The sequence below is a fragment of the Babylonia areolata genome, chromosome 23, assembly GCF_041734735.1.
Source record: "Babylonia areolata isolate BAREFJ2019XMU chromosome 23, ASM4173473v1, whole genome shotgun sequence".
Lineage (NCBI taxonomy): Eukaryota > Metazoa > Mollusca > Gastropoda > Neogastropoda > Buccinidae > Babylonia > Babylonia areolata.
The window spans coordinates 19514093-19528511 of record NC_134898.1 but is presented as its reverse complement, the minus strand read 5'-3'; positions in this window follow the sequence as shown (position 1 = coordinate 19528511).

Here is a 14419-nt window from a genome sequence, read left to right as displayed (position 1 = left end):
ATACTTCACGTTGGAACTGAGAAACCGAATTTTTAGTTTATTTTTACAGCACTCTGGAGCTCCAGGTGTTCATGAGCTGTGTTCAGGCTGTTCTGGCCTTGACAATGCTTGTTTTGACACCTGCATCTGCACCGTCCTGCTTGTCGACGGTGCTTTCAAGATAAGTGAATAATTCCACATCATCCAGTGTCTTACCTTTGAGTGTGACTGGCTAAGCACTGGTTGGATTTGTTCTCATGATCTTCGCCTTGTCCCCGTGGATGTTGACGCCTAGCTGAGGTGACGTGATGTCTGCCATTCCTGTTTGTCATGGGACAGCAGGGAAAGATGATTCGCAAAGTCCAGGTCATCCATCTGGTTCCATAGTGTCCATTGTTTCTTCTCTGCTCTGTTAATGTTTTCGAATACAATCAATGACAAGTAGGAATAAAACAATTTTTAAAAAACATAAACAGGCAGTTTTGCCCAACACCGGTCTTGACCTGAAACTCTGGTGAATGAATGTGGATGACACTGCAACTCATTCGGCAAAGAAGACTTCTTCCAGGAAAACAAAATGTCGCATAAGCCGCAGAGCAGCATGGCTGAGACAAGGAAGAAACTGAAAGATCCGCCAAAAAAAAACTGGAAGAGGTGAACGAGGAAGAAGAGGATTGGTCCTGTTTAATATGTCGTCAGCCATGTATGATTGTCAGTCGTTTTCGACAATGGCATTTAGAACAGCAGAGGACTATCTGGGCTAAAACGTTATTACAGTGAAGGGTGTCTTGCCCAAGTTACATCTCCACTCTCTCGGCCAAGAGGGATTTAGGACAGTCAGCGTTGGGATAGTCCCCAAGGCTGCAGCACTAATAGCCTGTACAAATATGCCTCCTAGTTTGAGAGTCGTAGTCCTTCACAAAAGACTAAGTTGTAAGTGATTTCCCATTGCATTGGAGAAACCATTGATAACACAGTTCTCACTATGCTGTTGGTCTAACTGTAAACTTATGTCAGTCTGTGATATAAGCTTATACTAAAGGCCTACCCTTCTCAGCCATACAGTCGCACAATTCCTCGTGAGGTGTGAGTGCAGCAACTTATGTGCCTCCAATGGGGGCGTGAACAACGCACCCCTAGATTTGTCCAGTTTGTATGCCTTAACTGCGATTCTCGTGACAATGATTGATTTGCAAACCTGGATTCTCAAGCTTGCACACAGAGAGAAAGAGAGCCAGAGAGGGAGGGGCGGGTTTGCAACCAGTTTTGTTGATAATTTCTATTGTAGAATTTGCTTTTGACGTGATTATAATAGAACTGTCTAGACAAAGAGCGTGCTTAGGTGATTACTGGAGGTAGAGTGATAAACTGAAAGAATGAAGGCTGTGTGACAGTGATGAGAGAGACAGAGAGAGAGTAAGGGATAAAGCTATAAGCATTGCCGACTTACTGAAGTAGGTCAGTTACAATCTAAAGGCAACGTGATTTATGCCTTTTTTTCTTTTTCTTTTTTTCTCAAGGCCTGACTAAGCGCGTTGGGTTGCGCTGCTGGTCAGGCATCTGCTTGGCAGATGTGGTGTAGCGTATATGGATTTGTCCGAACGCAGTGACGCCTCCTTGAGCTACTGAAACTGAAACTGAGTGTTAAGTTTGTAATTAGATCGAGGGGCAAAACGCCCGAAATATGGGGGTTAAAACGCCCACACTAGGCGCTTTGCCCCTCACATGAGACCGTTTTGCCCCACGTATGGGGCAAGAAGGCCATTTTTTTCAGTTGATCACCTCTTACATATAATTGTTTGCCTCAATTTTCGATTAATTGGGATATGTTGTAGCGTGGTTGGGCCGCTATCGTTTACACTTGTTTACGAAGTGTTGTGGCTTCAACGAGAAGAGAAACTGGACTTCTCAGTTACAGGGAGGGGGATCGGGGGGCGGGAGAGGGGGGGGTGGCTCTTGTCCTGAATTACTACAAGTATTAAGCTTTTGCAAAACGAATATTGCAATTTCAAGACTGTGAAAGTACGTTTATCTGGGCGTTTCTTCTGTCCAATTCCATTACATATGGCTTTTGAGCTTTGTGGATCACACACGTGGCGATGAGAGCACTAAAACCACCAGACATTAAAGCACCAAACGTATGAACACTTAAACCTCCAGACATTGAAGCATCAAACATATGAACACTTAAACCGCCAGACATTGAAGCAGCAAACATATGAACACTAAAAACACCACATATGAAAACACTAAATATATGAGCGCTAAAACACAGACATTAAAACATCAAATATATAAGCACTAGAAACACCAGACATTAAAACATCAAACATATGAGCACCAAAAACACCAGACATTAAAACATCAAACATATGAGCACCAAAAACGTCACATATGAAAGCACCAAACATAACATTATGAGCACTAAGGACACCAAACATTAAAGCATCAAACATGTGAGCACTAAAAACACCAAACATTAAAGCACCAAACATATGAGCACTAAAAACACTATACATATATTAAAGCACCAAACATATGAACACTGAAAATACCATACATTAAAGCACCAAACAGATGAGCACTAAAAACACCAGACATCTTAGCACCAAAAGGTGCACCATAACTTCTTCTTTGTTTACTTGAGCATTTACATACCGCGTGGGGTTTTTGATTGGATATGAAATTCCTGATTTCAACATTATAACTAATCTGTGTTCTTGTTCTTGACGTTGCCATTGTGTTCTAATAGCCCACATGTAGAGAAGTGGGTTGAGAGAAGAGTTGAGTGGTAATACAAAGACAACCATGGTGTCGTGAATCTGATTCAAGCCAGCAACACCACGTGAATTCGTCGTCGTCACCAATCCGAATGTAAGCCAACAAAAAGTATCTGTGACAGTCACTTTACCCATCACGTGGACAGAAGAATACACTGGTCTCTGTGAGGGACTGAGTGTCACTCTGTGCTTTGGTGTTCGCTTGTAGATCACAACTTGGACAACTACAATCATTGCAGACAAAATAAAGTTGATTGCCGCAATCACTTTGAACCACTTGAAGTCTTGCTTAGAATTATAGTGATCAAATGAAGCCAGAAGACACAGACAAGACTGACCATCAAGGCCCCAGAGTGACAGTCCAGGAAGAAATGGGATAACTGACAACGTGGTTCCAATGACCCATACTGATGTATGAATTATGACTGTTAAACATTCATCGGACCTTGTTAAAGCATAACATATGGTTCATAGTGATGAGGAAAATGATTGCTACTGACACTATGCAAGAGAGAGAAAAAAAGGAACCCAGCTAGTTTACAATTTACGTTGTTGATCCATTCATTTCTAAAGTGAATGTGAATGTAATGGCCACTATATATGTAGCCCGCTACCACAACAATGTTCACATGACACCCCATACACATGTAAGAAAACAGCAAATGAATAATATTCATAAAGAAATTGTTTCCAAGCACTTTCCTCATGTTATAGGACATTACAAAGCAAGCAACACTCCCAGTGACAGCTAAGGCACTAGTTAGCCAAAAGAATACCCTATACAGTTCATTTGGTAACAACGAAGTACACAAAGGCAATATAGTGTGAGGTGCGAAACAGTTGAATCTATCGGAATGTTTAGGGTACAGATTCTTGCAGCAGAATCTGTAGCTTGACGAAAAGACGTTCTCTAACTGAGCTGATGCTGAGAACAAATCAGAAGGAATATCGATAACTGTATTCCCAGTTATATCAAGCTCTTTGAGATTTGGCATGTCCATAAAAACTGACCGTTGGATAGTTCCAATGGCGCAAAACGACATGTTCAAAATCTTGGTATCAAGTAAGTATATGGATTGTCAAGAATATTGATTTGTGTTTTCGATATGTACGTCCGCCTAAGCGTGTAATGAATGTGCTTCATCATTTTACTCGTCATTTTGCAGAGAGGGTTGTTCTCTAAGTGTAGGGTTCTTAAAATTGGAAGTTTAAGCAAAATCATTATATCGATATTGCATAGGTGGCTACTGGTGAGATCAATATATTCCAAATCATTACGTGAAATGTTATGCAGTGAACTGTGCAAAAGAATTAGATGGGCGAGGTACGGGTTCTTTCTAAAATCAGTCAGCAACATGTTTCAGCCCATTGCATCCACGTATCTCAACTGCACAAAAAAGTCAGACGGAAACGGGTTGTCACATATAAAGACATAACCCTGAGCTTTATGGGCGTTGATTTGTTAAAAAATAAAAGAATAATGATAGAAGTTTTCACGATAATCTAATCATTTTCAGAAATTGTTTGAACAGATGACTAACAAAAGTAATAGATATATAAAAGTGGTGACTTGCTGAAATCGTCCGTTCAGTCAAGGGCAAAACGTGCCTGCTATCGTCACAGTATATGCTGAGAAAGCTTTTATATAAAACTGCAATTAAAATTGTCCAGTAGACTGTAAGTTTCTCCAAGACACAAAGAAGGACAAACATACGGATATCGGAGTCCAATGCAAGTATGCATGTGTGAATGTGTGAGTATATGAGAGCACACAGAGACATACATGCAGATTAATGTACTGTGCTAAACAGATGAAAATGGAATATGCCCAAATTCTTTAACCAGTGCTTTCTGATATCAAATCTGGATGCGATTCTATCCATTTTAAAAATTCAGCTTCATTACTTTTTCTTCGTTTTTCAGCCAAAGTGTTGAACGTATACATAAAAGGATTTATAGCGGAATTCAAAGGTAAAACAAACATAGCTAAGGCCACATTCACTTGACCAGGGATGGGAATCCCAGCAGAAGCCAATATTCCACACAAACCAATGGGAAACCAGCACATGAAATCTGTTACTGCAATGGTGATCAACCGCTGTGCTATGGTCATGTCATGTGACACTTTTGTAGAATTAGTTTTCAATGTATTGGCCTGTATTGACAAATAGATAGAGATCTGGCCTACACAGATGAACATAAATACAATGAAATTAAGAATGATTAAAACGCTGAAAGAATAAACTTTTCCTTTGAACTCACGTCTTGTTACTGGCAATGGGATACACATACCTGTCTGACCATAGAATTCCCAATGTGATGTTACTGGAAGTAATGGCAGCAGAGCCAAAAACCAACCAGTCAACCAGGTCAACAGGCAGACTACTGCTGCAGATGTTCTGCCAAACTTCATGGTGCTGAAAGGAAAACGAAGGGCAAGGAAACGATCCAGAGTAATAAACCAAATGATCAAAGCTGACACCTCACTGGACATCAGAGATATAAAGCCAGCTGTTTTACAGATCACACTATTTTTCCATTTGTCATCGTTGTAAAGGTATTGTCCACGGTACCATTCATCAGCCACCCCAATAGCTGTGATGTAGACACCCATCAGAAAATCAGCCACTGTAAGGTTGGTGACGAACACACTGAAGCCACTTGAAGATGTCATGCGTTTCACAAAGAAACGTGTACAGAAACAGAAGACGTTACCAGTCACTGACAGACAGGCGACCAGCCACAAAAACCCTCGATATGTCCATGATCTCAACATATCTTCGCATGAAGAAATTTCGTCTCTTGGGGCAATACAGGCGGAATCATCAAAGTCAGGTGGAAGTATCTGACTGCAGCAGAGCTTATAGTTTTGTGCAGAAACAAAGCGAAGACTGAAAAGATTTCGAAATATGTCAGATGGAAAGGTTCTTACAGGACTACCATCCATGTGCAGTTCAGTTAACATTGGCGTTAATTTGAACCCAGACAGGCTGATTGTATGAACTGAAGTAAAAGTTAAGTTCAGTTTCTGAATATGAGGAAACGACGAGAAGACTGTAGCGTCAAATTCTGTCAGTGTGGTATAAGACAGATCAATTAGTGTGAGTGCACTGTGCTGATGAATGGATGAGATAGCAGGTTGAATGGAGGTAAGAGCATCGTTGCTAGACAGAGACAGCGACTGCAGTTTCCTTAAACCAAGAAAAGAAGTCAGGTTCACATACTGCAGTTTGTTACTGCTTAGATCAAGAAACCTCAGATTTGGTATCTGTATTTCGGGCACGTGAGACAATGAACAGTGTGCAAAAACGGCGCCAATAAGAAGAGTGTTGTTGCTCACATCATCCAGTGTCATGCCTGAACCAGTTGCATCTAAGTACCGGAGCTGTGTGAAGAGTCTTGCTGAAAAAGGCTGAGGACACAGAAATGTATAACTTTGACAGAAACAGTCCACAGGACAGTCTATATTACATGATAATTCGTCGTCATGCTTTGGACAGTGGGGCCATCCATCACACATGTAGTCACTATGTAAACATATTTTTGAATATCTGCACAGAAAAAGCCCTGAGCATTTCATTTCTTCACACCCCTCTTCATCCTGGTGGTCAATACAATCGTACATTCCGTTGCATCGTGTGTAGACAGGCAGACAGTCATTGAGCTCACCAGGACAACGATAGTGGGTATCTGGGCAGGACTCAGTGGAGTTCATTGGGACTGAGATGAAGTTTTTCATATTATCAAAGGTGACAAGAGCAGGAGACAGAACAGCTGGCTGAGATACCTTAAATCTAGATCTGGATGCCTCGCATTTCATTTCATCTGATTTGTCCTGACAGTGGAATATATAATCACACACCTGGTCAAATGATAGACACTGACCATTAGTACATCTAAACATTCTGACACAGGGAGGGTGTGTACAGAAAGATTCATCACTTTCATCAGGACAGTCAGATATGAAGTCGCACAGCAGAGTGTAAGACAACTTTGTTGAATCATCATTGCATGTAAATGTTGGGATCAAAGAGACCTGATCTGTGTGATCTGATGAATCAGACATGTCTATAAATGGAACGTCTCCAGAAAAAGTACAAGGAGACGTGTGCTCATCAACACATAGTTCATATCTGTTGGACCCGCACAGAAGAAATGCATGAGTTACATAACCATCACTGCACTGTGTTATACCTTGTTGTATGGTTGGTGTTAATCCAGTGTTGTTTAAACTGATTATCTCTGAATAAGGAACCCTTTCCTTTGTTTGGTTTCCAGCCCATTCACAGATTGCCCCACCTATATTAAATAATTCGGTTTGACTCTGTATGCATGCTTCAACTTCAAATGTCAAAAGATGACCACTCATAAGGCAAGACTTTGATGTTATGTACCGGTCAAGAGTATTTTCAACATAGTGATGTAAGACTGTTCTGTCTTGGTGGATTATAGCGTGTATATACATATTTGACAAGGATTTGTCACCAATGTACAAACCAGTCCAGAGATTTTTCAGCCTGTCCAAATGCACTTTTATTTTTTTTCTCATCGTATTAAGACAGTCATTCATACACATCGGCAAACTTAACTCCCCCCCTAGTGAATTACAGTAGTCACCCGCCCTCTTGTTATGATCTGTTTCAGTACTAGGAAATCCACGTAAACTGTCAACTATTGTGTAACAACGGTTACATAATGCTATCAGTCCGTGGCACTGAGGACTGCTGTAGGGACACTGACCTGTTTCATCCCGTCCATCTTCACACTCTGTCTTCAGGTTACACGCCAGGTGGTGATAGAAGCTGGCGTAATGCTCCACAGAACAGTTCAAAAAGCCATCAGATGACATAACAGGCACTTTACTTTCAGGAACAAATGTAAACAAAACTCTAAAACAGTCAGTTGTACTGATGCACTGATATGAGCGAAATTCAACAATGAATCGTGTGGCATGAAACACATTGAGAAATTCGGAGTCAGGGCCACGTTTTGGGTACCAGACTTTCCTCGCCCTTTCTGAATAGTTGCGGTTGTGAATATACAGTCTCAGCAATGGCATTTTTTTCTTTGTTTCTTTGAAAGTGATAATAACAACATGTTTGGCTGGTACATGTATAACCCTCCAAAGAAAGTGGAAACGTTCGCTTATGTTTCCGCTTGTAGTGACGTATCCAGATGATGGTGATGTCATCACAAGGAGGACGTCTTCTGCATATCATCAGTTCGTTGACAAATGATAAACTAAAAATTCAGCGAAAAAACAACAACAACAAAAACCACAAAACAAAAAACAACAAAAAACAACAACACACAACACAAAACAAAAACAAAACACACACACACACACACACACACACACACACACACACAAAACAAACAAACACACACACACACACACACACACACACACACACACACACACACACACACACACACACACACACACACACAACAAAACAAAACAAAAAAAATCACACACAAAACAAAACACAAACAAAACAAAAACAAAACAAACAAAAAAAAGACACAGTTATTATTCCAGTCACAGACAGACATGTACTGGAGTCATACACTAGAGGAGCAGCATTTGATATCCCTGTGATAAGAAACTTAGGAAGAGCCGGACAGTAAAAGGTCTTCAGAGAAGAAGCCCCCCTCAGTCACGTGTTTCGGCCCTGAACTCCTTACACACAAAGGGGGCCGGGCCGCACCCAGATCATGACTTCTTGATGCCCTTGTATTGCCGCCTTTTCTTTTTTCTGTTTTTCTGGTCCTCAACAGGTTCGAACCCGCGCCTACTGGGTGGTCGTCACTGAGTCACCTTTTTTTGGCAGACGTTTTAACCACTGAGCCATGTTTGAGTAGGAAAACAATTAATCCTTATGAAGCTTACTTTCATTTCTCCTCGTCCAGATCCAGCTGGAACTCTTTTCTGCTGCTTCTGCCATTGCCTTGAGAGCCCATGTCCTCTCTCTGCCAGAAATCAACAGCTGTTTCATGAGGCTGTGGGCAGATGCGCCCACAAACCCTCTTGCACCAATTTCTATGGCAAGCACTTTGGCTTGGAAGCCAGATTCTCTCAGGTTTCTGGCTAGGCTAGCATACTTCTTGGTCTTGTAGATGTGAGCTTCCTCCATTCTGCCTTCGTATGACACAGCGAGCTCAATCAGAATCACTTGTTTCGTTGCCTTGGCGTAGAGTACCATGTCAGGTCTCATGCCGCTCTTGATGATTTCTGGGTGTTTCTTCCCCTCTGTTAGGTCAACTGTGCATTCCCAATCTTCGACACCATCAAGCAGCCCACGTTTCCATACTTTTGAAACTTTGGATACTGTTCCTGGCCAGATTTTATTGCCTTCTGCCGAGCGAAACTCTACTGGAACTTCTGGTGGGGTTGGTGCTCCTTGGACAGTGCTAACCACGTGTGCAATTTCTTTTAGCACTTGGTTGTACCTCCATGCGTACCGTCCTTGGCTCAACGTCGCTTTGCATGAGCTGAAGATATGTTCCACTGTTTGTTTGCCATGGCAGAGTGGGCATGCTGAACCTTGACAGAGATGGCAACAAACTCTGGAAAACTCACCAAAGCTATGAACAATGAAGAGACGAGGTCAGCGCCTGTCATGCTTCAAAAGACCAGGAGATGGTGACAGGGAGAGAGGCAACAAACTGCTTCATAGACAGCTATGAGCAGATCAGCAACATCACTGTGTCAGAGGACAGAAAACAACAAGTCCATGATGAAATAAAGAATCATCAGGATCACCAAGACCAACCTGAATATATGGACAGGCCTTTCAAACTAAAGGAGTTTTAAGAAGCCGTAAAGTCTTTGCAGGACAAAAAATCTCCAGGTCCTGACAAAGTCACCAACGAAATGCTGAAACACCTTGGCACCAAAGCAAAGACCAAACTCCTTGCTCTCTTCAACAACAGTTGGAAGACGGGGCATGTTCCACAGAGCTGGCGAGAAGCTGACATGGTGCCCATCCACAAGAAGGGCAAAGACAGAGCCAGGGCTGATAGTTATTGCCCCATCAGCCTCACCAGCTGCGTGGGCAAGCTCCTAGAACGTATGATAAACTCGCGCCTAGTTTGGCACCTGGAGAAGAACAACATCATCACTCCAGAGCAGGCAGGCTTCCGCCAACATCATTCCACTGAGGACCAAGTGACCTACATAGCCCAGAAGATCAAAGATGGCTTCCAGGACAAACAGCATATACTGAAGGTGTGGACAGACATGGAAAAGGCATTCGACAAAGTCTGCAAGTATGGCCTCCGGAGTAAGCTCCAGAAGAGTGGTGTGACTGGCTGTATGTACCAGTGGATCTCGCAGTACTTGCACAATAGGAATGCCCGAGTCCATGTCAATGGAGCATACAGTCAGAAGAAGACACTGAGAGAAGTTCCTCAAGGAGGTGTCCTCAGCCCTACATTATTCCTCGTCTTTATCAACGACATCGTCAAAGATATGCTACGCAAAGTCCAGGGAACCATCTATGCAGACGATCTTGTCCTATGTTGCTCGGAAGAACACCTCACAACTGTCAACTACAGACCACAGCAGGCGCTGAATGTTATCGAAAGCTGAACAAAACAGTGGCTGGTGACAATGCCAAAAAGACCACATACACTGTTTTCAGCCTCTCACCCAAAGAACAGAAGGCCAACCTGCGCATCAATGGACAAACTCCGCTTGCTGAGAACAACCCACGTACTTGGGAGTCACTTTTGACAAACGCCTTATGTGGAAGAAGCAAGCAGAGAAAGCAGAATTAAGAGCAAAAGTACAACTTGCCCTCATGAAGAAGCTGGTTGGAACAGCATGGGGCGCAGACAACACGACCTTCAGGAGGCTGTACACTGGTAGAGTCAGGCAGTGCTGGAGTATGGCTTGACTGCATGGAGCACTACGGCCAAGTCCAACTTCGAACGGATCAGCAAGGTTCAGAATCAAGCCACCCGTATCATCACAGGGGCAATGAGGTCTACGCCAATTCAGGAGCTTGAAACCATCACAGAACTCCAGTCCCTTGAGGACCGCAGAGACGCCAAACTCCTGACCCAGGCTACCAAGTTCAAGAGGTTGCAAGGCCACCCCATGAAGGACAGACTGTCCCAGCCAACAAAAAGACGGCTGAAGAGAGGGAGCTTCGTACACCAGAGCAGGATCTTAGAACGGCAACATCAGGATATCCTTGACCATGCCCCCAAAGTAATACCCATGTGTCTTGCCGTCCCTGCATGGGAGGCAGAGAAGAAAAGAGCTGCCTTGCTACCGGCCTGTACTCCACCAATTGCAGACCCGAAACAGAAGCCTTGAAAACAGCAGCAGCCCACATCGAGGTCAGCCACAACGCCAGTCACAACGTTGTCTTCCTGACCAACGCCCTGTCCATCTTGCAGGCCCTTTGGTTCAACAGAGATCCAGAACTCAACGATCTGTCTTCCTCTCTCGCCTCCCTCTGCACAAGTCACACAGTCACCCTACAGTGGATTCCCCCCACTGTAACGTGCTTGGCAACGAGACTGCTGACTCCCTAGACAGGTCTACCAGCTACTCTGAATCCAGGACCAGTCCAAGCTGCAGAACAATTGGAAGCAGCAGCATCCACGTCACAACAGAGCAGACCCGTACTACCTGCTGACTCGTCAAGAGCAGGTAGCCATTTTCAGGCTCAGGACAGGTCACAACCGCTTGAAACACCACCTATACACCAAACTCCGTATCGGCGACTCAGAGCATTGCCCCTGCAGAACAGGCAGCCAGACAACAGAACATCTGCTGCAGTCCTTCCCGATCCACCAAGCGCTCCGAGAGAAAACCTGGTCCGACCCAATCCCAGCGGCCCGGAAGCTCTATGGAGGACTGGAGGACCTGCGACGTACTGCCGCCTTCGCCGAGGAGACGGGGGAATCCGTCTGATAAATGACGAACGAGACAACAACAATGCCGTACGCTCTTACTCTTTACGAACCACTCTGAAACATACCTTCGTCTTCTAAATATAGAAACTGTTACCAATAGATAACGCTTAGATATTTAGAATACAAAATATTAGGATATTGGAGAACAGGACAATCTGATTTCCAAGCTACATGGTTCCCAGCGATCTGCTGCATCAGTTGCTGAAGATATACACCGTTCGCCAGAGGGAGATATGCAATTTCTTATATTGGTGATACAGTGCCTCTCCCATCATTATACTCCACCTGCTTTTTTTTTGTGTGTGTGTGTGTGTTGTTTTTTTTTGTTGTGTTTTTGTTTGTTTGTTTGTTTTTGTTTTTTTGTTTTGTTGTTGCTGTTTTTAATTTTTGTTTTTGTTTTTTTGTTTTATTTTTTAACACCCCCTCCCTCCCAGACCACCACCTTTTGTGTACACGAATGAGTACCGACGTGTCTCGGTCACATTCTATTATTTTTAATAGATGATCAACAAATGAGAAGAACTCCGTTTCAGGAAGGCTTTCATTTTTAACTCAGTTACCGCGTACCTGAGCTGGGTGGATTTTTACCTCAAGCAGGCTGCCCAGTGGCCATGCGCAGCCCGGAAACGGGCTATTTTTGATACTTTCCAAATGGAGACACCTTACCTTTGTTCATGTAATCAAAATAAGTGTATGGTCCCATTCGAAAGAAACATCTTTCTTCTATCACACTTCTGTGTTTCCCTCTTTTACACTAGCCATGCAAAGAAAGTGAAAAAAGCAAAAATTGCATTCTACACAAAACATGAGTGTGTCAAAACATCACAAAATAATGTAATAATGTAATCTTTCGCTCACCTCAAACATTTAAAGAGTTAATTTTTAACACTGATACAAAATTCAGCTTCACACACAATCACAAAACGAACGAAGATGACGACGATAGACAGAGCAGCCCTAAACCTGTCTGAGAGTGACGGTTCTTCCCCGTTCTCATGCTTGGGTTGAATCGTCTGTCTCTCTACATGCAACTTGTGTCTATCTCTACCTCTAACTGTGACTGTCCTTGCCTTTCCTGGGCTTCTAACTCTGCATGTCTTTGCCTCTCCTCTCTACACTGAGCACGCTCATCCCTCTCTGCGTTACTTTCCTCCATAGATTATTTCTTTACAAACAGCGCCAAGGATTGATCTTTTTTTGTGTGTGGTCCTAATCCCGATTCCCCCGTCCCGCCTCTCACACACACCCTTCCAGTATTGTTTTTTCTTTCACCAATCACTGACACTCACCCTCTCCATTTTAGATTTTGTACTGTCTTTTCCACATTCTGTTCTCTCTCTCTCTCTCTCTCTCTCTCTCTCTCTCTCTCTCTCCCGTTCCTTTCTTAGTCCCCTCCCCCTTGCCACCACCACAACCCCCCCTCCCCTCCACCTCAACCGTCCCCCTTTTCATTCGAATATACAGAAATGTCGATTTCTAATCAATAATAACAATCATCATTATGATAGAAATGAAAATAATCCAAATGATAATAATAATATCATTTATTTTCAGTCTAATATCATCATCTTAGATGAACAGACTATAAACAAATAAACGAAACGACTATCTGTACACAAACAATTTGCCAATGTCAAGACCTTCCAGGGAAAAGTTATTTTCGATAAATTTCAATCCCAGACGAACCCCAAAAATGTTAACCCGCAAAGTTCTACAACCAAACAACAAAGCCATTGTCCCAGTTACCACTAAACACTGGCTTAATCTGAGCTATTGTCATCACTGGGGGTAGCAAAAAGAAACTTAAACCATTTAAAAGTCACATATCTTTAGTGGCCGTCCTCCACCAACACGCAACACGTCCCGCATCGCTCCTGAGGTCACTTCCAACCTCCAGCACTTGACACATGAAAATAAGTATCATTTGTATTTTTTGTAGTTTGTATTTCGTTTTATCAAAACAGATTTCTCTGTGTGAAATTCGGGCTGCTCTCCCCAGGGACAGCGCGTCGCTACACTACAGCGCCACCCATTTTTTTTTTTTTTTTTTTTTTTGCATTTTTTTCCTGCGTGCAGTTTTATGTGTTTTTTCCTATCGAAGTTGATTTTTCTACAGAATTTTGTCAGGAACAACCCTTTTTTCCGTGGGTTCTTTTACGTATGCTAAGTGCATGCTGCACACGGGATCTCGTTTTATCGTCTCATCCGAATGAATAGCGTCCAGACCACCACTCAAGGTCTAGTGGAGGGAGAGAAAATATCGGCGGCTGAGCCGTAATTCGAACCAGCGCGCTCAGATTCTCTCGCTTCCTAGGCGGACGCGTTACCTCTAGGCCGTCTCTCCACTTTTGGCGCCAAATAATACTTTATATTTATCCATCATTTATTTCTGGAAGATTATAAAAAAAAAAGAAAAAAACAAGAGAGGCAAGGCCTTCAAGACTCACTTGTGATACACTTGAAAAAAAATCCAAGCTTTTTTAAGATGAGAAAGATCAGTTTAAAGCAAATTAAGTCCCCTGGCATTAATTGCAGAGTAATTTCCCTTTTTTACTCTCTGCACCAAAACGTTTGCAAAATAAATAAAACTTCCGTGCTTAGCAAAAGAAGTTCCTCTTTGAACAAAAAAATGATAATAATGACTGCTCTTGTTGTTGGGTCAGAATATCAGATCAAAGTGCCAAGTTTAGAGAATACAAAAAATATAAATATAACAGTAAATGCAGTTT